A 25,519-nucleotide genomic window follows, 5' to 3' on the forward strand; every position below is an offset into this window, starting at 1 on the left:
GCAATCCCAATGCGTTACTTCTGCACAGATCTTGAGTTCACAAAGTCCTGTATTCCATTTTAATGTATTTTACAAAAGAATTAGTCCAAAAAAGACTGAGGGGAAAAAGCTGGTTTTTCATCAGAGCTATAGAGTACTGCTTTAGGGTTTAAAAAGACCTCTGCAAGTCTTGGGTGTCATAATCCTGATTATTAATGAGGAAACTGAAACTCACATAAAGTAGATTACTTACCCAACATCACATAGCCAGGAGGTGGCAGCACCAGGCACAGGATGCTCTGGACCTTCAGGCCTGCCTGCCAACCCTGCAATGGTCCAGCCTCTTCCTCGGGGTCCCCATCACCTCCCGGTTCCTCAAGCTATAAATGAGAGGATTGAGCATAGGAGTAAGGTCCGTGTAGAGGATAGAGACCACCTTGTCATGGCAGGGGGCCCGGTAGCGCCTAGGCCTCAGGTAGATGAACATGGCTGCCCCATAGAAGAGGGAGACAGCTGTCAGGTGGGAGGTACAGGTGGCCAGAGCCTTTTCACCATCCTGAGCAGAGTGCATCTGGAAAACAGCCCTCAGGATGCGAGCATAGGAGGCCAAGATGATGGAGAAGGGAAGGAACAGCATGAAGACACAGCAAGAAAATATCACATTCTCAAAAAGGGATGTGTCTATACAGGCCAGCTTCAACAAAGATAGCATCTCACAAAAGAAGTGGTCCACCTCCCTCAAACCACAGTAGGGAAAGGTCATTACTACTACCGTCTGGATCAAACTGTCTATTATCCCAAAGGCCCAGGAGCTCCCAGCAATCCCAAACAGATTCTCTGACTCATGAGGATGGGATAGTGAAGTGGGTGGCTAATGGCCACACAGCGATCATAAGCCACGAGTCCCAGCAAGAGCCCCTCCGATCCCACGAGACAGACAAAGAAGCCAATTTGTATACCACAACCCACAAAGGAGATGGACTTCCTGCCAGACAGGAAGTTGACTGCCATCTTTGGCGCATTGGTACAGACCAACATGAGGTCCATGAGGAAGAACTGAGGAAGAAGTACATGGGTGTATGCAGTCAAGCATCTGTGTAGATAAGGAAGATGAGGAGGACATTCCCACAGAGGGCCACTGTGAAGACTATCATGATTGCTGAGAAAAGTACAAGGTCAGTTGGACTGTGGGAAAAGATGCCCAATGGGACAAAGTCATCTGTGGATGATTGGTTCAACCACGTCTCCGTGGCTCAGTTGATGTTTCCGGTAACCTGTGAACATGGACAAAAAATATTGGTTGGACTGACATTTCTTTAACCTCTGCATTCCACATCTTCAGCTAGCTGTTTTGTTTGTAACTCATGAGGCCTCAGCAACAAAAGCTTTGGGACATAGAAGAGGACACTCCTTCATATCTCTATGACACAGCAATAGGAGTTCTCCCAGCTCATGGAATTGGACCACATATCTGGACTGGTGTGTATCCTTATCTAGATGAGTAGAAACTGAGTTATTTTATGTGTCATGGGACCTTTGGAGAATCCCCTTTAGCAGGCAAAGTCTTGGCTTTACTGTATGATACAGAGTCTACTGTCTGAGACCACATGGACTTGGTAAACTATCTCTAAGAGGGCTTAGGTCATTTCACTCCCATGAGATAATTTATGTGTTACAGAAAGGGAAGGGAATCAAGCATAATTTTCTCTTTAGTCTGTATATCTTTCTGTATGTGCTGAGAGTTTATCATGCTGGCCACTCTGTTATGTTTGTAATATCAATTATGGAAGTGCTCTCTAGTGCCCCATATGAGAAGGAAGAGCTGCAGTTGGATGCCATTGTTGTCAATATTGGGTTGACAAAAAGTCACAATCCAATGGGGAGCAACAGTGACTTGGTTCCCAAACCTCTTAAGAACAGTGAGGTCTTTAATTGTGCTGAGACTTTTAAATAACTCCAGGATCAAGGCTTCAGTATAAGTGGGCTGGAATCAAGTACAGTTAATACCTACTTACAAAGTTACTTTTAGTAGAAATCAAAGAGCCTTCTTTATAAAAACCTTCTGACTGAAAACTTGCACCTGGCTTTCTGAACCTTTTACTCACTGCCTTATAAAAGTTTCAATCAATTTATTTGGAGCGTGTCACTGAAAAGGGATTTTCCTTGATCTTTGGTCAAGAATTTTTTCTAAATATGTTACTATGGAATGAAACAGGAGGCATGGCCTGATTTTAGACGGACAAAGCTAAATCGAGGAATAAAAGTCATGCATATTTAAAAAGATAAAACTCCCTTGATGATATGATAGTTGCAGTATCTGAACCCAAGGCAAATAACAGAATAAATAATTATAAACAACTGAGTGGAAAACACTGCCATTATTTAGGCACAACTCTTTTATTGTTGTCCTCACACTCACCCAGTGAACCTTGTTTTCACTGTCTAAGGCCTTTACGGTTTTTATAGGATTCTCTCTCTTCTCTCTCATCAGCCTCCTTCTAATTTCACTTGTCTCATGATCCATCCAGGGCTGAACTATCAGGCATTTTCATGGTTCTGAAGGTAGCACAGCAGTGAATATTTTTTCCTTAAGTTTGTATGAGCTATCTACTGCTGTGGAACAAATAGCTCCAAAATTTAGCAGCTTGGAATAAAACAGGGAACATTTGTTATCTCACAGTTTCTGTGCATCAGGAATGTGGGTGCAGCTTAGTTGTTTGCCTCTGGTGTTATGTCTCTCAGGAGGTTACCGTCAGCTGTTGGCCAGATGATAGTCCTCTCAGGGCTGGACTGGAGGAGGCTCCACTCCAAGATCACTCGTGCGGCTGTTGGCAGACTCAGGCCCTCTTCAAAGGCCCCTCACAGCATGGCAGTTGACTTCTCCCAGGGTGAGTGATGGAAGAGAGAGGGAGAGCAAAAGCACCCCACACAGAAGCTGTGGTCTTATAACCTGGAATTGGAAGTGACACTCTGTGAGCTCTGCTGAGTTCTAGTCTTTAGAAGTGAGTCACTAAATCCAGCCCATGCTCACTGGGAAGGGAGCCCACGAGGGCATGAATACCAGGAAATGGGGACCAATGGGACCATCTTAGAGGCTGTCTGCACAGCCTTTCATGTTCTAGTCTCATACCCTGATTGCTGATATAAATAAATGGGACTCAGATAATTTTAACAAGTGATCTTGTCATGTAAGAAAGGTGGTGCCATGCAAGTTGCCTAGAAAACAAAGAATCAAAGATTTTGAGTTTGTCAGTCTGTTTCTCATCTGCCTGGTCTAGTGACAGGCAATACACAATCAGTAAAAATAATGTTTGACTTTTGCATCGCACAGTGCTCATACCTATTCCTCATTTGACCTCATAGTGATCCTGCAATGAAGGTACAGTGATTATTAAATTAGCCCCTCTTTTACAAATGAGCAAGTTGAGGCTCTGAGGAGCTGGCTGGATTGTCCAAGGTTACATGGTGAGTAAGTATGGGCCCCTTCCCAAAACTTGAGAAGGGGCCTTTGGAATATAAGTTCCAGATACTTTATACCTGGCTGTTTGAGGGAAAAATATCTTTAGAAGGGCAAGCTACCTTATCTTGGAGAAATTCTCAGATAGGAAATTACAGTTCCCTTTCTGTAATTCTTAGCTCTCTCAGCAGGCTTCTGATCCATAATCTGTACTCTTAAACATTAGAGATCCTTTTACTGAAGGGCAGTACTGGTTTCCTTTCGGATATAACTCTCATCACTGTTAAATTAATTAAACAAGGAGGCCAATAGGCTGAGTGGCTTTAATGCCTTACCATCCTACCAAGCAAACCCAAACCTAAGCCTGTAAATGTCTCAAGACAAAGATATCAAAACCTAAGGACAATCAACCAAAAATAGCCAACTAGGATTTCCAATAAGTCAAATGCTTAAGTATAGCCAATCAGATAACTTCCTTGCTTTTCTTCTGCCTTTTCTCTATAAAAGTCTTTCCCTTGGTTCCTGTCAGTGGAGCACTCCTAAGCACTTCCAGTTTGATGCTGCACAATTGGAATTGCTTTTTGCTCAAATAAACTCTTAAAATTTTTAATGTGCCTCAGTGTATCTTTTAACATCACAGATGAATACATGATCATTTATGGTTAAGTTTCTGTTTTTTGTGTTGGTTAGTAGAAGTGGAATTCGTAATCATAGATGAAAATCACAATTACATTTCTGGCCCTGTGAAACTCAGGGAAAGATCTCAGGGTGATGACCATGAGGCTGAGGTGGAGGAGTCAGAGAATCTTTCTGTCCTCCTGTCTCTCCAAATGAGACCAAAATCCCCATTGGATCCCAGACACCCCTCCCAAGCCTCAGCCCCAACTCCAACTTCCAATTGCCTGCCTGAATATATGCAATCACATTTCTTGCTGACACCTCAAACAGAAAACAATTTAAGCTTTAATTCTTACCTGCATGTCCCAGAAAAACAATATTTCCTATTCCCATCTTATTTCTTTAAAATGATACCTATTGCCCCATTCAAGCTCAATAAGATCCATGCTGGCTACCCCATGTACCCCAAATCAAACACTCTCCTGGTCCTGTTGGTTTGTCTTAACACAGACTCTTGCTTCTTACAACCAGCCCTCTGTTTTCATCCTTGGTGTCACCGCTATGTTCAGAGCATCACCGTTGCCAGCATGCATGTAATGGCCCTGACTGTGCCTCTCCTTGCGTACTGCAGTGTACTGCAGTGTGTACTGAGAGCCACTCTGTGGGTCCCTTCACAGGTCAGACTTTGAGCCCACGTCCACCTCTAACGGATTGAAGTTCCCATGTGGTCCCACTCTCCCTTTTCAGCTTTTCATCCCCAACTCCCTCTAAACAAGCCCTATATTCCAAATGATCTGACACCTGCAGCTGCCAAATACAGCTTTTGTTTGACCTTTTTGGTTTGCTCATGCTGTTCCATTCACGTGGCATATCCTCCTCCAAAGTCCTCTAGTCCTCTGATCGGGTAAAACTTGATTGCATACAACCAAGAAACAGCTTTACTTTTAGCTAGGACCACTATAGAATCTCCTTCCCTACCTATTTGGTTTTTTTTTTACTTAAAGACACTTTATGTATATTTTAATATCTGATAAGTCTACTCGTCCTTCATAGTTTTTCTTTTTTAGTATTATTTTATTGAGGTCATATTGGTTATAACATTGTGTAAATTTCAAGTGTACATCATCATTATATTTCAGTTTCTGGGTAGACTGCATTGTGCTTACCACCAAGAGTCTAGTTCTTAATTCGTCACCATACATATGTGCCCCTTTACCTCTTTCACCCTCACCCCACCCCCTTCTCCTCTGGTAACCATGAATATGTTCTCCTTATCTATGTGATTGACTATCTTCCACGTATGAGTGAAATTATATGGTATTTGTCTTTCTCTGTCTGACTTATTTTGCCTAGCATAATACCCTCAAGGTCCATCCATGTTGCCACAAAAGGCACGATTTTGTCTTTTTTTATGACTTTTTTTATGACTTTAGTATTCCATTGTGTATATATACCACATCTTCTTTATCCATTCATCGGTAGATGGGCACTTAAGTTGCTTCCAAGTCTTGTTATTGTGAATAATGCTGCAATGAACACAAGGGTGCATGTATCTTTACGTATTGGTGTTTTCAAGTTCTTTGGATAAATACCCAGCAGTGGAATAGCTGGATCATATGGTAGTTCTATCCTTGATTTTTTGAGGAATCTCCATACTGGTTTCCATAGTGGCTGCACCAGTTTGCACTCCCACCAGTATGACAGTTCCCTTCTCTCCACATCCTCTCCAACACATGTTGATTCCTGTCTTGTTAATTATAGCCATTCTGACGGGCATGAGGTGATATCTCATTGTAGTTTTGATTTGCATTTCCCTGATAGTTAATGATTTTGAACATCTTTTCATGTGCCTGTTGGCCATCTGTATATCTTCTTTGGAGAAATGTCTGTTCAGGTCTTTTGCCCATTTTTTAATCGGGTTGTTAGTTTTTTTGTTGTTGAGATGCATCAGTTCTTTGTATATTTTGGAGATTAAGCCCTTATCATATAAATGGTTTGCAAATATCTTCTCCCAATTGTTAGGTTGTCTTTTCGTTTTGTTGATGGCTTCCTTTGCTGTGCAGAAGCTTTTTAGTTTGATGTAGTCCCATTTGTTTACTTTTTCTATTGTTTCTCTTGCCCGGTCAGACATGGTGCTTGAAAATATGTTGCTAAGACCAATGTCGAAAAGCGTACTGCCTATGTTTTCTTCTAGAAGTTTCATAGTTTCAGGTCTTACATTCAAGTCTTTAATCCATTTTGACTTAATTTTTGTGTATGGTGTAAGGTAAGGGTCTACTTTCATTTTTTTGCATGTGGCTGTCCAGTTTTTCCAACACCATTTGTTGAAGACACTTTCTTTTCTCCATTGTATGTTCTTGGCTCCTTTGTCCAAGATTAGCTGTCCATAGATGTGTGGGTTTATTTCTGGGCTTTGGATTCTATTCCGTTAATCTGTGTGTCTGTTTTTGTGCCAGTACCATGCTGTTTTGGTTGCTATAGCTTTGTAGTATATTTTGAAATCAGGGAGTGTGATACCTCCAGCTTTGTTCTTTTTTCACAGGATTCCTTTACTTATTTGGGGTCTTTTTTTGTTCCAAATAAATTTTAGGATTCTTTGTTCTATTTCTGTGAAAAATGTTGTTGGAACTTTGATAGGGATTGCATTGAATCTATAGATGGCTTTAGGAAGTATGGACATCTTAACTATGTTAATTCTTCCAATTCAAGAACACGGAATATCTTTCCATTTCTTTGTGTCTTCTTCAATTTCTTTCAGCAATGTTTTATAGTTTTCCGTGTACAGCTCTTTCACCTCTTTGGTTAAGTTTATTCTTAGGTATTTTATTCTTTTTGTTGCAATTGTAAATGGGATGGTATTCTTAATTTCTCTTTCTTCTACTTCGTTACTAGTGTATAGAAATGCAACTGATTTTTGTACATTGATTTTGTATCCTGCAAATTTACCATATTTGTTTATTACTTCTAAAAGTTTTCTGGTGGATTCTTTAGGGTTTTCTATATATAAAATCATGTCATCTGCAAATAGTGACAGTTTCACTTCTTCCTTTCCAATTTGGATCCTTTTTATTTCTTTCTCTTGCCTGATTGCTCTGGCTAGGACTTCCAGTACTATGTTAAATAAGAGGGGTGACAGTGGGCATCCTTGTCTGGTTCCTGTTCTTAGAGGGATAGCTTTCAGTTTTTCACCATTGAGGATGATATTAGCTGTGGGTTTCTCATATATGGTCTTTATTATGTTGAGGTACTTTCCTTCTATACCCATTTTATTCAGAGTTTTTATCATAAATGGGTGCTGTATCTTGTCAAATGCTTTCTCTGCATCTAGTGAGATGATCGTGTGATTTTTACTCTTCATTTTATTGCATAAGCCTCTTTGGATTGTTGATTTCAGGTTCGTTGGATAGATTCCCAGTAATGGGATGGCTGGGTCATAGGGCATCTCTATTTTTAATTCTTTGAGGAATCTCCATACCGTTTTCCATAGAGGCTGCACCAGTTGGCATTCCCACCAGCTGTGTATGAGGGTTCCTGTTTCTCCACATCCTCTACAGCACTTGTTGTTTTTTGTCTTGGTGATTATAGCCATTCTAACAGGCATGAGGTGATATCTTAGTGTTGCTTTGATTTGCATTTCCCTGATGATTAGTGATGTTGAACATCTTTTCATGTGCCTATTGGTCATCTGTATATCTTCTTTGGAGAAGTGTCTGTTCATTTCCTCTGCCCATTTTTTGATTGGGTTGTTTGCTTTTTGTTGTTCAGTTGTGTGCGTTCTTTATATATTGTGGAGATCAACCCCTTGTCAGATGTATGTTTTGCAAATATTCTCTCCCAGCTGGTGGGTTGTCTGTTCATCTTGATTCTGGTTTCGTTTGTCTTGTAGAAGCTCTTTAATCTGATAAAGTCCCACTTGCTTATTTTTTCTTTAGTTTCCCTAGTCTGGGTAGGCATTTCATCAGAAAAGATTCCTTTAGGACCAATGTCAAATAGTGTGTTGCCTATATTTTCTTCTATGAGTTTTATTGTTTCAGGTCTCACCTTCAGGTCTTTGATCCATTTTGAGTTAATTTTTGTGAATGATGATAGCAGATGGTCCACTTTCATTCTTTTGCATGTGGCTGTCCAGTTTTCCTAACACCATTTATTGAAGAGATTTTCCTTTCTCCATTGCATTTTCTTAGCACCTTTGTCGAAAATTAGCTGTCCATATATGTGTGGTTTTATTTCTGGGCTTTCAATTCTGTTCCATTGATCTGTGTGTCTGTTTTTGTACCAGTACCATGCTGTTTTGATTACTATTGCTTTGTAGTATGTTTTGAAGTCAGGGATTGTGATGCCTCCTGCTTTGTTCTTTTTTCTTAGGATTTCTTTAGCTATTCGGGGTCTTTTGTTGCCCCATATAAATTTTATTATTTCTTTTTCTATTTCTGTGAAGAATGTCATTGGGATTCTGATTGGGATTGCACTGAATCTGTAGATTGCTTTAGGTAATATAGACATTTTAACTATGTTTATTCTTCCAATCCATGTGCATGGGATATCTTTCCATTTCTTTATGTCATCATAGATTTCTTTCAGTAATGTCTTGTAGTTCTCATTGTATAGGTCCTTCACCTCCTTGGTAAGATTTATTCCTAGGTATTTTATTCTTTGTGATGCAATTGTAAATGGTATTATCTTTTTGAGCTCTCCTTCTGTTAGTTCATTATTAGCATACAGAAATGTAACTGATTTTTGTAGATTGATTTCATACCCTGTGACTTAGCTGTAGTTGTTGATTATTTCTAGTAGTTTTCCAACGGATTATTTAGGGTTTTCTATATATAAAATCAAGTCATCTGCAAATAGTGAGAGTTTCACTTCTTCGTTGCCTATTTGGATTCCTTTTATTCCTTTTTCTTGCCTAACTGCTCTGGCCAAAACCTCCAGTACTATGTTGAACAGGAGTGGTGAGAGTGGGCAGCCCTGCCTCATTCCTGTTCTCAGAGGAATGGCTTTCAGTCTTTCCACATTGAGTATGATGTTGGCTGTGGGTTTGTCATAAATATCCTTTATTATGTTGAGGTACTTTCCTTCTATACCCATTTGGTTGAGAGTTTTTATCATAAAAGGATGTTGTATCTTGTCAAATGCCTTCTCTGTGTCTATAGAGATGACCGTGTGGTTTTTATTCTTTTTTCTGTTGATGTGATGTATCACGTTGATTGATTTGCAGATGTTGAACCATCCCTGTGTCCCTGGTATAAATCCCACTTGATCGTGGTGTATGATCTTTCTAATGTATTGCTGTATTCGGTTTGCCGATATTTTGTTGAGTATTTTTGCATCTATGTTCAACAGTGATATTGGCCTGTAATTTTCTTTCTTTGTATTGTCTTTGTTTGGCTTTGGTATCAGGGTGATGTTGGCCTCATAGAATGATTTAGGAAGTGTTCCATCTTCCTCTATTTTTTGGAATAGTTTGAGAAGGATGGGTATCAAATCTTCTTTGAATGTTTGACAAAATTCACCAGAGAAGCCATCTGGTCCTGGACTTTTATTTTTTGGGAGGTTTTTGATTACTATTTCAATCTTTTTACTTGTGATTTGTCTATTCAGATTCTCCATTTCTTCTTGGTTCAGTTTTGGGGGGTTGTATGAGTCTAAGAATTTATCCATTTCTTCTAGATTGTCCAATTTGTTGGCATATAATTTCTCATAGTATTCTCTTACAATCCTCTGTATTTCCGTGGTATCCATTGTAATTTCTCCTCTTTCATTTCTAATTTTATTTACTTGAGCCTTTTCTCTTTTTTTCTTAGTAAGCCTGCCTAAGGGTTTGTTGATTTTGTTTATCTTCTCAAAGAACCAACTATTTGTTTCATTAATCCTTTCTACTGTTTTCTTGGTCTCAATTTCATTTATTTCTGCTCTGATTTTTATTATTTCTCTTCTTCTGCTGACTTTGGGCTTTGTTTGTTCTTCTTTTTCTAGTTCTGTTAGGTATAATTTAAGGTTGCCTATTTGGGATTTTTCTTGTTTGTTAAGGTGGGCTTGTATCACTATGAGTTTCCCTCTCAGGACCGCTTTTGCTGCATCCCATATGGTTTGGTATGGCATATTTTCATTTTTGATTGTTTCCCGATAGTTTTTGATTTCTCCTTTAATTTCATCAATGATCCATTGGTTTTTCAGTAGCGTCTTGTTTAATCTCCACATTTTTGTCACGTTCCCAGTTTTTTTCATGGTTCATTTCCAGTTTCATAGCATTATGGTCTGAAAAGATGCTTGTTATGATTTCAATCTTCTTAAATTCATTGAGGCTTGCTTTGTTTCCCAACATATGGTCTATCCTTGAGAATGTTCCATGCACGCTTGAGAAGAACGTGTAGTCAGCTGTTTTTGGATGGAGTGCTCTGTATATGTCTACTAGGTCCATCTCATCCAGTTTTTCATTTAAGTCTACTATTTCTTTATTGACTTTTTGTCTGGATGATCTATCCATTGATGTAAGTGGGGTATTAAGATCCCCTACTATTATTGTGTTGTTGTTAATGTCTCCTTTTAGGTTTGTTAATAGTTACTTTATGTATATTGGTGCTCCTATGTTGGGTGCATATATATTTATAAGTGATATGTCTTCTTGGTGGAGTGCCCCTTTTATTATTATACATTTCCCTTCTTTGTCTCTCTTAACCTGTTTTATCTTGAAGTCTACTTTGTCTGATATGAGTATGGCAACACCTGCTTTCTTTTGTTTGCCATTAGCTTCAAATATCGTCTTCCGTCCTTTCACTCTGAGCCTGTGCTTGGCTTTAGTTCTGAGATGTGTTTTCTGGAGGCAGCATATTGTTGGGTCTTGCTTTTTAATCCATCCTGCCACTCTGTATCTTTTGATTGGAGAGTTCAATCCATTTACATTTAGGGTAATTATTGATATATGAAGGCTTAATGTTGCTGTTTTGTCACTTATTTTCTGGTTCTTTTGTGTTTCCTTTGTTTCTTGTCCCATTTGTTTTGGACTGCCAATTCAGTTTGGTTGTTCTGTCTTATGACTCTTCTAGTTTTCTCTTTGTTTATCATTTGTGATTTTGTTTTGATTATTTGTTTAGTGGTTACCTTGAGGTTTGTGTAAAAAATCTTGTGTATCAGATATTCCATTATCTGATGGCCTCCTATTTCCTTATACTAAGTCAATTCAATCACTTTCCTCTTCTCCTTCTAAGTCGTTCTTGTTATACCTTATTTTATCTTGTGTTGTGGCTGTGTGTTTACAGTGATGAGGTTAAATTTATTTTTGGTGAATTCCTTCCTTTGACCTTGATTTTAGTATTTAAATAGTTGCTAACCTATTCCGGTAAAGATCTACTATTTTTCTGAGTTTGTTTACCTATTTTTCTCCTTGCTCCAAGCTTTGTATTCCCTTTCTCTTCTTTTGTTAAGGCCTGAGGGCCTTTTTGAGTATTTCTTGTAGTGGGGGTCTCGTGGCCATGAACTCCCTTAGCTTTTGTTTATCTGGGAGAGTTACTATTTCTCCATCATATTTGAAGGATATTTTTTCTGGATAGAGTATTCTTGGCTGAAAGTTTTTGTCTTTCAGTATTTTGAATATATCATTCCAGTCTCTCCTAGCCTGTAAAGTTTTTGTTGAGAAATCCACTGAGAGCCCGATAAGAGTTTCTTTGTACGTTATTTTTTGTTTTTGTCTAGCTGCCCTTAATATTGTTTCTTTGTCATTGACTCTGGCTAGGCTTACCACTAGGTGTTGTGGAGAGGGCCTTTGTCTGTTAATATATTTAGGTGACCTGTTGGCTTCGCTTACTGGTATTTCCTGCTCCTTCCCCAGACTTGGGATATTCTCAGCTATTATTTCCTTGAATAGGCTCTCTCTTCCTCTTTCCCTCTCTTCTCCCTCAGAAATACCTATAATTCTTATGTTACATTTCCTAATAGAGTCAGATATTTCTCGGAGACTTTCTTCATTTCTTTTTAGTCTTAGTTCTCTCTCCTCTTCCATCTGGACCATATCTGTATTCCTATCCTCTAAAATGCTAATTCTTTCCTCTATATTGTCAGCTCTGTTCTTTAAAGATTCCAGATTCTCCTTTATCTACTCCATTGTGTTCTTCATCTCCATCAGCAGTGATTGGTTTTTCTTTATGATTTCAATCTCTTTTGTGAAGAAACTCCTAATCTCACTGAATTGTTTGTCTGTGTTGTCTCGTATTTCGTTGAGTGTTTTTATGATAGCTATTTTGAAATCTCTGTCGTTTAGATTATGGATTTCTATGTCTTCAGGGTTGGTTTCTGGGTGTTTGTCATTTTTCTTCTGGTCTGGTGATTTCATATATCTTTGCACTGTGGGTCCTGTGTTGGCTTTGTTTTTCCTCATCCTGGAAATCTCTGGTTGCAATTTCCACCTGCCACCACTGTGTGGTGGTAAAAGGCTGTGTAATCTAAGCCTCCTGCACTCTGCCTTGGTTTTTCTGCTGAGATCCACTGGTCAGATTGCTTGGTCTAGTCTGCCGCTGATCGCTTGGTCTGGTCTGGTCAGCTGAGCTGCAGGTTCCAGTTTGCGGGGAGGGGGTGGCTCTCTCTTTTGCCCTCTGGGTCCCTGGTGTGGGGGGCTTCTCTTTTGCCCCTCATTATCCGCTCTCTGGGGTGCTCAGATGTTGATGGTAGCCCTGTGACTCTTTTGAGTCCTCTCTCCCCACTTCCTCCAGGGGCCCAGCACGTTCCACTCTCAGATGTGCTGTAGTGTGGATCTTTCTGATCTAGCTTTTCACTGTCTTGGATTCCGTTGTTGGTCTGTGACTGTTCCTTTTGTTGTATCTTATCGGGGGAAGAGTTCATGGGAAAACTCACTCCGCCATGATGCTGACGTCACTCTCCTAGCCTCTGTATTTTTTACCATTGATCTATTTGTCTATTTCTTTGCCAATACCATGCTGTCTTGATTACTGTAGCTTTATAGTAAGTCTTGAAGTCAGGAAGTGTCAGTCCTCCAACTTTGTTCTTCTTCAATACTGTGTTGGCTATTCTGATTCTTTTGCCTCTTTTCCAGGTAAACTTAGAATTAGTTTTGTTGATATTCGCAAAAATAACTTGGTGGGATTTTGATTGGGATTGCATTGAATCTATAGATCAAAGTAGGAAGAACTGACATTTTAACAATATTGAGTCTTCCTATCCATGGACATGGAATATCTCTCCATTTATTGAGAATTTCTTTGATTTCTTTCTTCAGATTTCTTCATATAGATCTTGTACCTATTTTGTTAGATTTATTCCTAAGTACTTCATTTTGTGCGGCGCTAATGTAAATGGTACTGTGTTGTTTTTAGTTTCAAATCCCAATTGTTCATTGCTGGTATATAGGAAAGCAATAGGCTTGTGTATGTTCACCTTGTATCCTGTAACCTTACTATAATCACTTCTTAGTTCCAGGAGTTTTTGTCAATTCTTTGGGATTTTCTACACAGATAAACATGTCATCTGTGAACACGAACATTTTTATGTCTTCCTTCTCAATCTGTATGCCTTTTTTTAAATAATTTTATTTATTTTTCCCCCAAAGCCACAGTAGATAGTTGTATGTCATAGCTGCATGTCCTTCTAGTTGCTGTATGTGGGACACGGCCTCAGCATGGCCGGAGAAGCAGTGAGTCATTACACACCCGGGATCCGAACCCGGGCCGCCAGCAGCGGAGCGCGCGAACTTAACCGCTAAACCATGGGGCCGGCCCTCTGTATGCCTTTTATTTCTTTTTTCTTATCTTGTACTAGATAATTGCACTGGATACAGAATTTTAGGTTGACGATTTTTTTTCTTTCAACACTTTAAATATTTCACTTCATTCAATTCTTGCTTGCACGGAATTCTGATGAAATTCTTATCATTGTTCTTCTATAGGTAAGGTGTTTTTATCCTCTGCCTTCTTTCAAGATTTTTCTTTTTGTCTTTGTTTTCTGCAATTTGAATATGGTATGCCTAGGTGTAGATTTTTAGTTTTTTATCTTGCTTAGTGTTCTCTAAGCTTCCTGGATTTATGGTTTGCTCTCTGTTATTAATGTGGGGAAATTCTTAGTCATTATTACTTTAAATATTTTTTCTGTTCCTTTCTCTCTTTCTCTTCCTTTTGGTATTCTTATTATGTATATATTGTATCTTTTGTAATTGTCCTACAGTTCTTGAATGTTCTATTCTGTTTTGTTTTGTTTTCACTTTTTTCTCTTTGTATTTCAGTTTGGGAAGTTTCTATTGACATATCCTGAAGCTCAGAGATTTTTTCCTCAGCCATATCCAGTCTACTGGTCAGCCTAGCAAAGGCATTCTGCATTTCTGTTAAAGTGTTTTTGATTTCTAGTATTTCTTTTTGTTTCCTAGTATTTCTTTTTGATTCTTTCTTAGAGTTTCAATCTCTCTCTTACATTATCCATTGGTATTGCAATGTTGTCCACTTTTTCCTTTAGAACCCTTAGCCTATTAATCATAGTTATTTTAAATTCCCTGTCTAATCATTCCAAAATCATTGCCATATTTGAATTTGGTTCTGCTGCTTTCTTTTTCCCTTCACACTGTTTTTCCTTGCCTTTTAGCGTGCCTTGTAATTTTGGTTGAAAACTGGACATAACGCATTAGGTATTAGGAACCAAGGTAAACTGGCTGTGATTAAGTGTGATGATTTATGTTGACCTGGCTAGGAGTTACACTGTGTTTGCTGTGGCTGTAGCTCTCTGAGAGCTCAGGTTCCTCTCGTGTCCTTGTTTTTATCTACCCCAGAAAGTCCTTCATAAATAGAGTTTGAGCCTTGCAGTCTTTTCAACTGCAATCTGCTGTTATTGTGCAGGGGTCCTGTTGCTGTGTGGTGAGGTGTTGGGAGGGGGAGTGGCCTATGGTTCTATGATTAGGTCTCAGTCTTCTTATGGGCCAGTGCCCCTGAGATATGACCTTCACAAATGATTCTCAGCTTTTTTCCTGCCTTACCTATGACAGGAAGGCTAGAGGCAGCTGGAGTTGGCTAATCGTTCTTCCTCAGGTCAGAGGAAATAGTTTCCCTTGAGTGCTGGTCTTTGTTACAGAGAACTGGAGGAAGAACAGGGTGCTCCAACATATTTCAAAATGGTGGCGTTTCCTCTGTCCCTGCTCATAGCAGGAGGGGATTTTCCTCCAGTCTTCACAGTGAGAACTCAGTGAGGCTCCTGAAGGTAAAACTCAAGAAAGTGTAGGGGTCCCCTGGAGTTTGGAACTCTCCAGCTAGTCCACAATCTGCCTCCAGCAGTTGAAAAACTACAGTTTGTGTTCCTGCTGGTACTGGGTCCACCAGCGGACTTCTCCACTTGGGCTCTGCTCCTGGTAACCTGTGATTCTCTGTATCCACCTCTCTCCAGTGTTCAGGGTAGTTGTCTGCCCTGTGACCTCAATTCTCTGACAGATCTAAGAGGAGATATTGTTTTTTAGTTTATTCGGTTGTTTTCTGTTGTAAGGATGGGAGTGATGCGTCTAAGCTTTTCATGTTGCAGAGCAGAAACCTGAAGTCTAGGTTACCTTTCTACTGTGCCTGAGGTTCTCTCTCATGCTGCCAACAAAGAGACCTAATTCCACTTAAATGACCCATTTCCTTGCATTGACTTGATTTTTTTCATGCTATTGGTCTCTTCTCTTGCTTCTTTGACCTACTGAAAGCAACCTGTCCAGCAAGAAGGTGACAGTTGAAATCGTGGTCAGTACCTGGCCCCACAATGAGGTTGTAAGCTTCCAGGTTACTAGAAGGCAGATGACAGCTGGGCCCCAGCTTGCGTGGGGCTTATCTTGCCAAAACCAGCTCCAGGCTGAGCAAAGACTCCGCCCAGCGCCCCCATCCTGCCCAGGTCACCTGCTGCTTCTCTGTTTCCCAGTCCTAGGGCTCTCGCTGACTGTTCTTCTATAAATCCACCCTCCAAGGGAGGTTTGGAGAGCATCCCAGGGAGGCAGCAGCAGTGAGAGATACACAGAGCCCCAGAAATGACATGGTTTTGGACCTTGGTCTGCAAAGTCTTCTCCAAATTGTTGCTGGGAAAGAGGAAGACTGTAAGAGTTCCTTGGCCTCATGTGGACTGTGGCAGCCAGTACACAGGGGTCCGGTGGCTGGAAGAAGAGTCCCCCAAGTCTTATCAGCGTGGGGGGGGGTTCCAGGACTGAGTTCCAGGCCAGGACTTTGGAAGTAGGCATCACCACCAGACACGACATGGCCTGAAGTCAGTCCAGAGCTGCTAGTGGAAGAGCCCAGGAAGGAAGCAAGTGGAGTGTTGGGAGTAGGGCGAAGGCTGGGCCCAGGGCCACAGATGCCAAACCAGAGATGCCCATGGTGGAGGAATGCTGGGAGAACACCAGCATCATTAAGTTTGCAATAATTCTTTTACATAATTTTTGAAAATACTTTAACCTTTAAGAATCAAAATGGCTACATTTGGAACACTATGTATCAGTCAGTTTTTTGACGTTAGAAACTGGTAGGCCATGGTCTTCAAGACAAAAAGCAAGCATTGCTGTCCTTTGAAACAGCTGGTGAATCTCGCGCTGCTGTGTGTGCATGAAAGAACCTTTTATACTTGTATTTTTTGTGTTGAATATCTATTTTTAATTTGCATAATTATGTTTTGATTCTTCATGCTTTCTCATTTTATAGAATTAATTTGCATTGACCATAAGCTATAAATAAAAGAAATAAATGTGTGAAATAAGTGGCTAAAAGAGGAGCGGATTTCCTTTGATGAATGGGGGCGGGGTGGGAAGAAAACTGTAGATGGGGTGGATGTGAGGGTCTCCCAGCCTTGGGAATGTAACGCTCATGAGAGGCAAGTTCCTGCCCTCCACGGAGAGAAGGGGGGTACTGCCACTCCCTTAAGCCAACCCTAAAAGAACATTAGGTAACTTTGGGGGATACCTGCAAGAAGAGCTTGGCATCTTATTTGATAAGACTGTTGATCTGCCCAAAGGAAAACTGGGGGTTTAGCCCTTGGAGAGAATCTGCCCAGCCCCCCAACAAGGCACACACAACAAGGTGTGAGTTTCCTGTGGGTCAAAGAACATCTGGAAAGCTGGCCATATTGAGCCATTTTGCTGCATCCTTTCTTTTTTTTTTTTTAAAGATTTTATTTATTCATTTTTCCCCCCAAAGCCCCAGTAGATAGTTGTATGTCATAGGTTCACATCCTTCTAGTTGTTGTACGTGGGACTCGGCCTCGGGTTGGACGGAGAAGTGGTGCCTTGGGGCGTGCCCGGGATCAGAACCCGGGCCGCCAGCATCAGAGCGCGCGCACTTAACCGCTAAGCCACTGAGCCGGCCCTGCTGCATCCTTTCTAAGCACGCTGTCTGCTCGGTGACAGGTCCAGCATCACAGGAGCATTGGGGTGTCCTGGAATGAAAAGGCAGAGCAGAGGTCAGGGGTTCAGCCAAACCTGCAGGAACTGAGGAATGGGGAGGACCCAGACGAGGCTGTGGCTGCACGATGTTTCCCTCATCTCTCTCTCTTGCCTCTGGTGCTGAGGGAACAGCAAGAGCCTGTCAGAGGGAGGAAGGAGAGGTTTCTGGAGGCAGAACAATCCCTCCCCATTGCAGGCCCCCAACCTGTCAGGGGTCAGAACTGGATGTGAGTTCAGTGTTTGCAAACTGGACAGATCATTTAACAATTAAATTTATATGAACACTGTGGGCCCTGCCCAAGATGCTACTGAGGGACAAGAAAGAAGGATGCCACAGAGGCAAGCAAAGGTAGTGATGTGAAAACGCTAAAAGACATAAAAACATGTCATGTCACTACTTCGTAGGAAGACTGTTAAATCAGAAGGTTTCAACTGTACATTTTAAAAAGATTTTTTTGTGATTGTTTCCCATCGACATGAGGCAGAAAGAAAAGAAGCACTGACTTACTTTTTTAATTACAAAAGCAATACATGATCCCTGTAAAAATTTATGTACACCACAAAAATTTACAGTGCCACAGTACCCCATACTTTATTTATCTGGTTTCCTAGTAGCATGTAGGTGGTTTCCAACCTTACACTGCTGCAGTGAGCAGCCTCAGTAACTTTAGGTACTGGTGTGAATATTTCTGTAGAACAGATTCCGGGATGTGGAACTGTTGGGTCAGGAATGTTCACATTTATAAATTGGTTGACAGTACCAAAATTGACCTCAATATGGCTGCACCAATTTAGAAGCCTGGCAAAAATGTGTGGGAGTGCCTAATTCATGGGAATGTTTGTCTTCTCATGTAAGATTCCTGTGTGGCCAATGATGACTTGACTTGCACCTGCAGTGGAGGTTGAGGTCCTCTCTCAGCCTTTGTGAGTTAGTGTCCCCAGGCTGCCTCAAGCAGGAGAAGCCTCACAAGCAGACTCCTCACAGGTGTGTTTGTTCACTGGACTGGGATCCACCCATAAGTGCTGGGTTCACTGGTTCCCAGTCTTGAGGGATAACGACATGGAAAATGTGAACAGTAGGGAGGACTAAATATATCATGCCCTGTTTTTAGAAACTTGCAAAAGGGTCATGGGACATGGGCTGGAAGGAGATGGGTGTCTACTCTGAATGTTCTGGCCACCTGAATGGCCTCCAGCACAGTCTTTGTGGCTCACAAAACATGTAGCTGAATGTCTAAGATCCCTTCCAATTTAAGGCCAGGCTTCCCATCATTTAAAATGTGCTGATGGAGCTACTGGTCATTTAAAAATGATTTAATGTTGCCTTTTGTATCAGCTATACGTTTTCTTTTCTCTTTTTCTTTTCCTTTCTTTCTTCTTCTTTTTTTTTTTGTGAGGAAGATCAGCCCTGAGCTAACATCCATGCCAATCCTCCTCTTTTTGCTGAGGAAGACCGGTTCTGAGCTAACATCTATTGCCAATCCTCCTCCTTCCCCCCACCGCAAAGCTCCAGTAGATAGTTGTATGTCGTAGTTGTACATCCTGCTAGTTGTTGTATGTGGGACGCCACCTCAGCATGGCCGGACAAGCGGTGAGTCGGTGTGCGCCCGGGATCCGAACCGGGGCCGCCAGTAGCGGAGCACGCGCACTTAACTGCAAAGCCCCGGGGCCAGCCCCTGCTTTTCTTATTTAATGCACAAAAATGATCTCAAAGGAATAGATAATGGTCGCATACAGTCAAGGAACATATCTTTAATGTTATCACAAAAACATTTGTGAGTAGGATCCCAAAATATTTGCAAACTAATGCAAATCATTACAGAAAATGAAACTTCATTTTTCTGAATATCATACACAATATGTTAATAAGGCTATAATTTTATCATAACAGGTGGCCAAGCATACTTTCCTAAGTTCAAAAATGCATTTATTTGATTTGTTAGAGAAACAAATCACAATAGATGGCCCAATGCCCTGTTTGGAATTGTATAAAACGAGTCCTGTGCGGGAGCTGGTGTCTTCCGAGAGCCAACCATGTGCATCTCCTTCCAACTCCACTAGCAATGTCACATTGGCAGCCAGAGGTCAGCCACGGTGGGACTACTTACACCATGGAAATCAGCAAATGCTACAGACTTTTTTACCCAGACAGCCAGTTATTAAACATTTTCCAGACACCACTGCATTCCTTTATCATTCTCTTTATATATTACTATATTTTGGAATGAACCATTTGAGAATAAGTTACAAACATCAGGTCCCATTACTCCTTAATACTTTTTTTGTGTGTGTGTGAGGAAGATCAGTCCTGAGATAACATCTGTTGCCAATCCTCCTGTTTTTGCTGAGGAAGATTGCCCCGGGCTAACATCTGTGCCCATCCTCCTCCACTTTATATGGGACGCCAACACAGCATGGCTTGACAAGCAGTGCGCCAGTGCGCGCCCAGGATCCTAACCTGCAAACCTCGGGCCACCGAAGCGGAGCGTGCGCACTTAACCATTGCACCACCGGGCCAGCCCATTACTCCTGAAGAGTGTATTTCTTAAAACAAGGGCATTCTCATACATCAAAATCAGGAAGTTAACATTTGTCCAATATTACTATCTGATCCACAGCCATTTTTTAAAATGTCTCTTTTTCTCCAAATAATGTCTTCTATAGGTCTAGGGTCCCACCCAGGGTCACCTGTTGTGTTTACCATCACCTGTTGTGTTTACTCTTTCGTCTCCTTCAATCTGAAATAATTCCTTAACCTTGCCTTTATTTTCTATGACCTTGACATTTTTGAAGAGTATCAGTCAGTTTGTCTGATGTTTCCTCATGATTTATGAATGTTGGGGGCAGGAACACCTCAAAAGTGATGCTGCTGTTTTTTTCACCGCATTGTATCAGGAGGCACATAGTGTAAATTTATGTCATATCTGGTAATGTTAACTTTCGTCACTTGGTTAATATGGTGTCTGCCAGACTCCTCCACTATAAAGTTGATTGATAAGTGTTTTGTACTTCTAAATTAATAAGTAAGTAATTAGTATTTTGTGGGGAAATATTTCAGACCTCTATTGTAGGGTAGAGCTTTCTCTTCTCCTTCATTTATTCATTCATTTATTTATGTATATCAGTGTAGATATAGATACTCTTGGATTCCTATTTTCCTTAATCTGTAACCACCATTAATTATTTGATGTTCAAATTTGGCCAGTGGGAGTCCTTTAAAGCTGACTTTTCTGTACAATTGGCATCTCCCCATCATTCCTTGAACATTTCCTTACTTTCTGGTAGAGGATGTTGGAGACTCATTCCGGTATGTTCTTTTCAACACCACCAAGCTATTAACTCAATTCTGACACCATCTACCTAGAGATAGTGTCAGATCTGACAGGTGAAGGGCTCAGTCCTACAAGATTGCCCCCACTTCACACACCAACTGCAAGTCCAGGTTGTTACCTGTGCTTTTGACCAATGCACGATAAATCAGAGGTTTCCACAATCCACTCCTTGGGTTCAATTAATTTGCTAGAGCAGCTCACAGAACTCATAAAAACAGTTTACTTACTAGAGTACTGGTTTATTATAAAAGGATATAACTCAGGAACAGCCAGATGGAAGAGATGCATAGGGCTAGGCATGTGGGATGGGGTGCAGAGCTTCCCTACTCTCTCCAAATGCCACTCTCCCTGCATCTCCAAGTGGTCACCAACCTGGAAGCTCCTCTAACCCACTCCTTTTGGGTTTTACGGAGGCCTTATTACATAGGCATGATTGATTAAATCATTGGCTATCAGAGATTGAACTCCATCTCCAGCCCCTCACCCCTCCAGGGGAGGGGAGTGGGGCTAAATTACAACCCTCTAATCACATAGTTGCTTCCCCTGGCAACCAGCCCCATCCTTAGGGACTTTTCAGAAGTTATGGCATAATTTAAACTCGGGTGTGGTTGAAAGGGGCTTGTTATGAATATGAAAAGACACCCTTATCACATAGGAAATTCCAAGGGTTTTGGGAGCTCTGTTCCAGAACTTAGGTTGAAGATTAAATATATATTTCTTATTATAAATGAGAATATCACACCCATCTTTTCTCTGACCCAGCCCTGGAGTCCTTCATTTCTGTAAGGAGCCTTGGTTCCTTTCAGTGGAAAATAATACTAAAAACCAAGTTCTGGGTGCTAGGAGTGCTCATTGGTACAGGAGTATTGTTTCTTAAGCTCTCAAAGCAGCTAGAGCTAGGAATCATCTGTATGCACACATATCCAACTCCCTATCTATCTATTTATCTATCATGCACCATCTATCTACCTATCCATCAATCATCTAGCTATCTATCATGCGTGTGTTCCATCTATCTATACAAAGTAAAAACCACAAGGTCACAGAGTTCTTCTTTCATTCTCTCCTTTCCCCTGTCTGTATTTTTTGTAATTTCCTTTCTCTGACAGAGAAACTTGACTCTCAGCACGCTTGGTGAATTTTCTCATTTGCTTGTTGAGCAATTCTTGTCATTCTTTACTTTAATGTTCAGATTGCCCCACAATTGATGAGTTGGAGCCTCTTCAGCCCAGCCTCTCTGTCCTCTTGCTAGACCCCATCAGTTATGAGCACATCTGTACTTTCTGGCACAAGATGCTCCAGATGCACACCGTGCTTTCTCTGTCCCAGCCCCGGGATCAGCTTTCTCCAAGTTCATTTTAGTGGGGACTGACATTTAAGACTAGGATCTGAGCCCTAGATGAACTCACTGCTTAAGAAGTGACATTGCTTCTAGATGTTTGTAGAGCTAGAAAATATATACAAAAAATATACAAATTAACTGATACCTCTAATCCAATCCAATCAGGTTTCTCCCTTTTCCCCCCATTCCAGTTTCCTTCTCCATCTTCCACAGGAACACCCCGGCTCCTGGCAACATCAATCTATTTTCACTCTATTGTTCATTCCTACCATACACACAAACAAGCCTTGGAACTGCCTCTTTTTCTTAAAGAAGGTCACACACACACACACACACACACACACACACACACACCCCTCTATGTGTGGGTGAGTGGCTATGTGCATGTGTGTAGCCAGGCCCTCCCTGGTTGTCCCAGCCCCTCGCTGGCTCTCTCTCTCCTTTCGTACCAGGAGGTAAATTTCTGATATCTCCTTCCACAGTGTCCTCTGGGCTGACCACTTTGTTTCTAGATAACAACCCCTTGACCCAGCCCACCACGTATCCCTCATGACGGTCCTCTGCCAGTTCTTGGCTTCATATTTCTTACTCCCTTCAGGACACACAGGGAACCAGCCCTCACATGTGCCACTCACCCAGTGCTCTGAGACCCCCTGCTCCCTCCGGCCCCCTGGACTCCGTCCATCTTCTGCAACCCAGTCTGTGTCCTCTCCTTAAGGCTCCTCAGGAGACATGCCTCCTCCCCAGGCACAGTCGGTGGGCCTCGCTGCTGACTCAGGACCTCCAGCGCTGCTCCCCACCACTGTCCTGAGGCGGGAAAGCTCAGAAGACTGCTGCAGAAGGCGAGGTCTCCTGAGCCTCCAGCAGCCGAGGTCTGCGGTGGCTGGACACCGACACCATCCTGGGCTCCAGTAATAGCCCCTGGGGCCTGCTGTCCTTGCCAGGGCTGCTGGTTTTGTTTTATTCATTTTTATTATGAAAAGCATGTGGTGGTTGGGATTTTTGGAGGGAGGTGCACATTAGCACCCATTTTTCTCATCTGACTACCATGTTGCATTGATGTTAACTTTTTCACCTATTCATATGAAGTTTTGACAAAGATTCCTTGACAAAAATCAGGTGCCTTTGAGCCCTCTTCTTCACTACCATCAACCTTGGCCTATAAAGACTGCAGTTTCCCAGCACAAATGATTTCTTTTACCACCCTGCCTAAGAGACTTGAACAAACTCTGGCATCATTTCTAACAACTCAAGGCTGTGTCCCTGGGATGACCCATTCTCCTTTGAAGTTCCTACCTGGGAAAACTCAGAGCTCACAAAGGAATTTACCATCTGTGTCAGCCAACACTTGACGATAGGGTCCCTGTCTCCCAGTCTCTCTAGGAGAGTGGGAGCCAGTGTCCACAAGCAGTTAGCAAACCCAGATAGCCTAGTCATATGGACCAATCCTCCTTCCTGCTTTTTGTAAATTTCCACTTCCCTGCTTTCTCTCCCCACTCCCTCATCCTCCCTTTAAAACATGTAGTTACCTCTGCACTAGTTGAATTTGGGCTGAACTTACACTAGACTCTCTTCTGTCAACTTAAAAAGGAAATTTGCCTGTTATTTTATCTCAAAATGAATTTATTTGGGAATAGCCAAAAGAATTGCAATTTGGAATCTGCATGCTATGGCAAACCGTAGGCAAATCCAGAAAACACAAAAGGCGAGCTCCTTTTATAGAGAAAATGGGGGCAGTAGGGAGGGGCTATTGTAAAGGAAAGTCCATTAGGGGAGAGTAACAGTTCAAGGCAGCAATGGCTTCTCATTGGCTGAGCTGTGGCATTTCTCATTGGCTGGGCTGTTGCCAGGTGGGGAGAGAAATGTTCCTCCAATAGTAAAGTAGTTTTACTTGCTGTCCAATATGCAAACATCTCTTCCTGTTTGGTTTAATTGAGAATGTGTGATAGGGTGTGAGAGCTCCCCCTACAGGCCTTAACACCAATTGTGTTAAGATTTCTACTATTAATTTCCACACTTCCATACTGCAATAGTTATTACTGAATAAAATCTGTCTTGGTTGCTTGGGCTTCTTATGAACCCATGCAGAAGCTCCCTGATGGGCATCTGAAACCATCAATTCATGGCCTAAAATGAAAATACCCACTACCTGAGAACCTAGAACTTGCCCTTTCAAAGCCGCCTTTCCCTCTATCCCCTCAGTCTAGCCACGCTGCCGTCTCTTACCATAAATCCTCCCTCTGGACCCCCAGGACATCCGGCTTACCTCAGAGTGCTCCTTGGACCCTCAGACTAGCTGAATAACCCATACCTTTGCAGGCCTCTTAGAGCCACTGCTCCATGCCACTGTTATCAAAAGGAGAAAACATCACAGTGGAAGGCCCAACTCCTACATTATACAGACAGGAAACTCAGCCACACAGGCACATCCCCAATTCTGTGCACAGAGGATTCAAAAGAGCATAATATCTGTAGTACATCTTTCTGGAGCATCAATTTTACTATAAGATTTGGAAGAAACAAAGCTATTTAGAGTTCTAGGCAGCTCCCACAAATCCATCAGTGTCGGCTACAAGATCAAAACTGTCCTCAGATAGCAGAGTGGAAACTGGCACCAGCAGCTGAAATGGGAAAAATGGCTCTCAAGAAGAATAGATGATCCACCCATGCCCTTGAATTCTCCTGAAACCTCTTTTTTGAGCTGTAGGAAGATTACTGTACCCTATGATAGACTACCAGAAATGCTTGTGACTCCTACTCTTCAGCAACCAAACGCTCTTTTGGACTCTTGAAGCTTGGAGGCTGAACACAGCAGAAACCTGCTCCTGCACATGGAGCTGCTGTGAATGCAGAACCAGAGTCAGCTGTTGAAAGTCCTTGGTGAAGCTAACTCCCTTCCAGCTCTTCCCTAAGGCCGAGGAGTAATGAGTCCTTCCCCTATGGGGTCATTACACTGTGTCCTCTCAGTTGCCTAGCAGGAAACCCTGAACCATCTCCTCTCACCCATAAACACGGAAGAAAAGAGGGACAAGAGTAGAAGGGAGAAGGAAAAACAACTTAGTCTCTGAAGTTTTGCCCAGGTGAGGGTGGAGGGACTGGCCTGCACCTAGGTCCAATGGACCTCTCCTCTTATCTTCCAGGTGGATCCTGGCCATCCTTTAAGCTCAGCAGTTATTTTGGACACAATGCTTTTGAAGGCCATAGAGGTGCCAGATAGCATCTTAGTCTGAAAACCATGGAGAGAATGTCACAGTATTTGTACACCTCCATCCTCCACTGTACAAAGTCCTCTCAGCTGGGCTTGCCATGCACAAACAGCAGCATATATTTCTTGCACTGCTTCTACCCACACTATTTGTGTCCCACACCTGGTCGACTTCCTGCACCATGTTGTTGGGCTCCAT

General features: G+C 41.7%; 1 pseudogene; it reads right to left on the reverse strand.

The window, feature by feature from the left end:
* Positions 1 to 215: 215 nt before the first annotated feature.
* Positions 216 to 25,519, reverse strand: LOC131403055 (olfactory receptor 2V2-like; annotated as a pseudogene).

The sequence above is a fragment of the Diceros bicornis genome, unplaced genomic scaffold, assembly GCF_020826845.1.
Source record: "Diceros bicornis minor isolate mBicDic1 unplaced genomic scaffold, mDicBic1.mat.cur scaffold_54_ctg1, whole genome shotgun sequence".
Taxonomy (NCBI): Eukaryota; Metazoa; Chordata; class Mammalia; order Perissodactyla; family Rhinocerotidae; genus Diceros; species Diceros bicornis.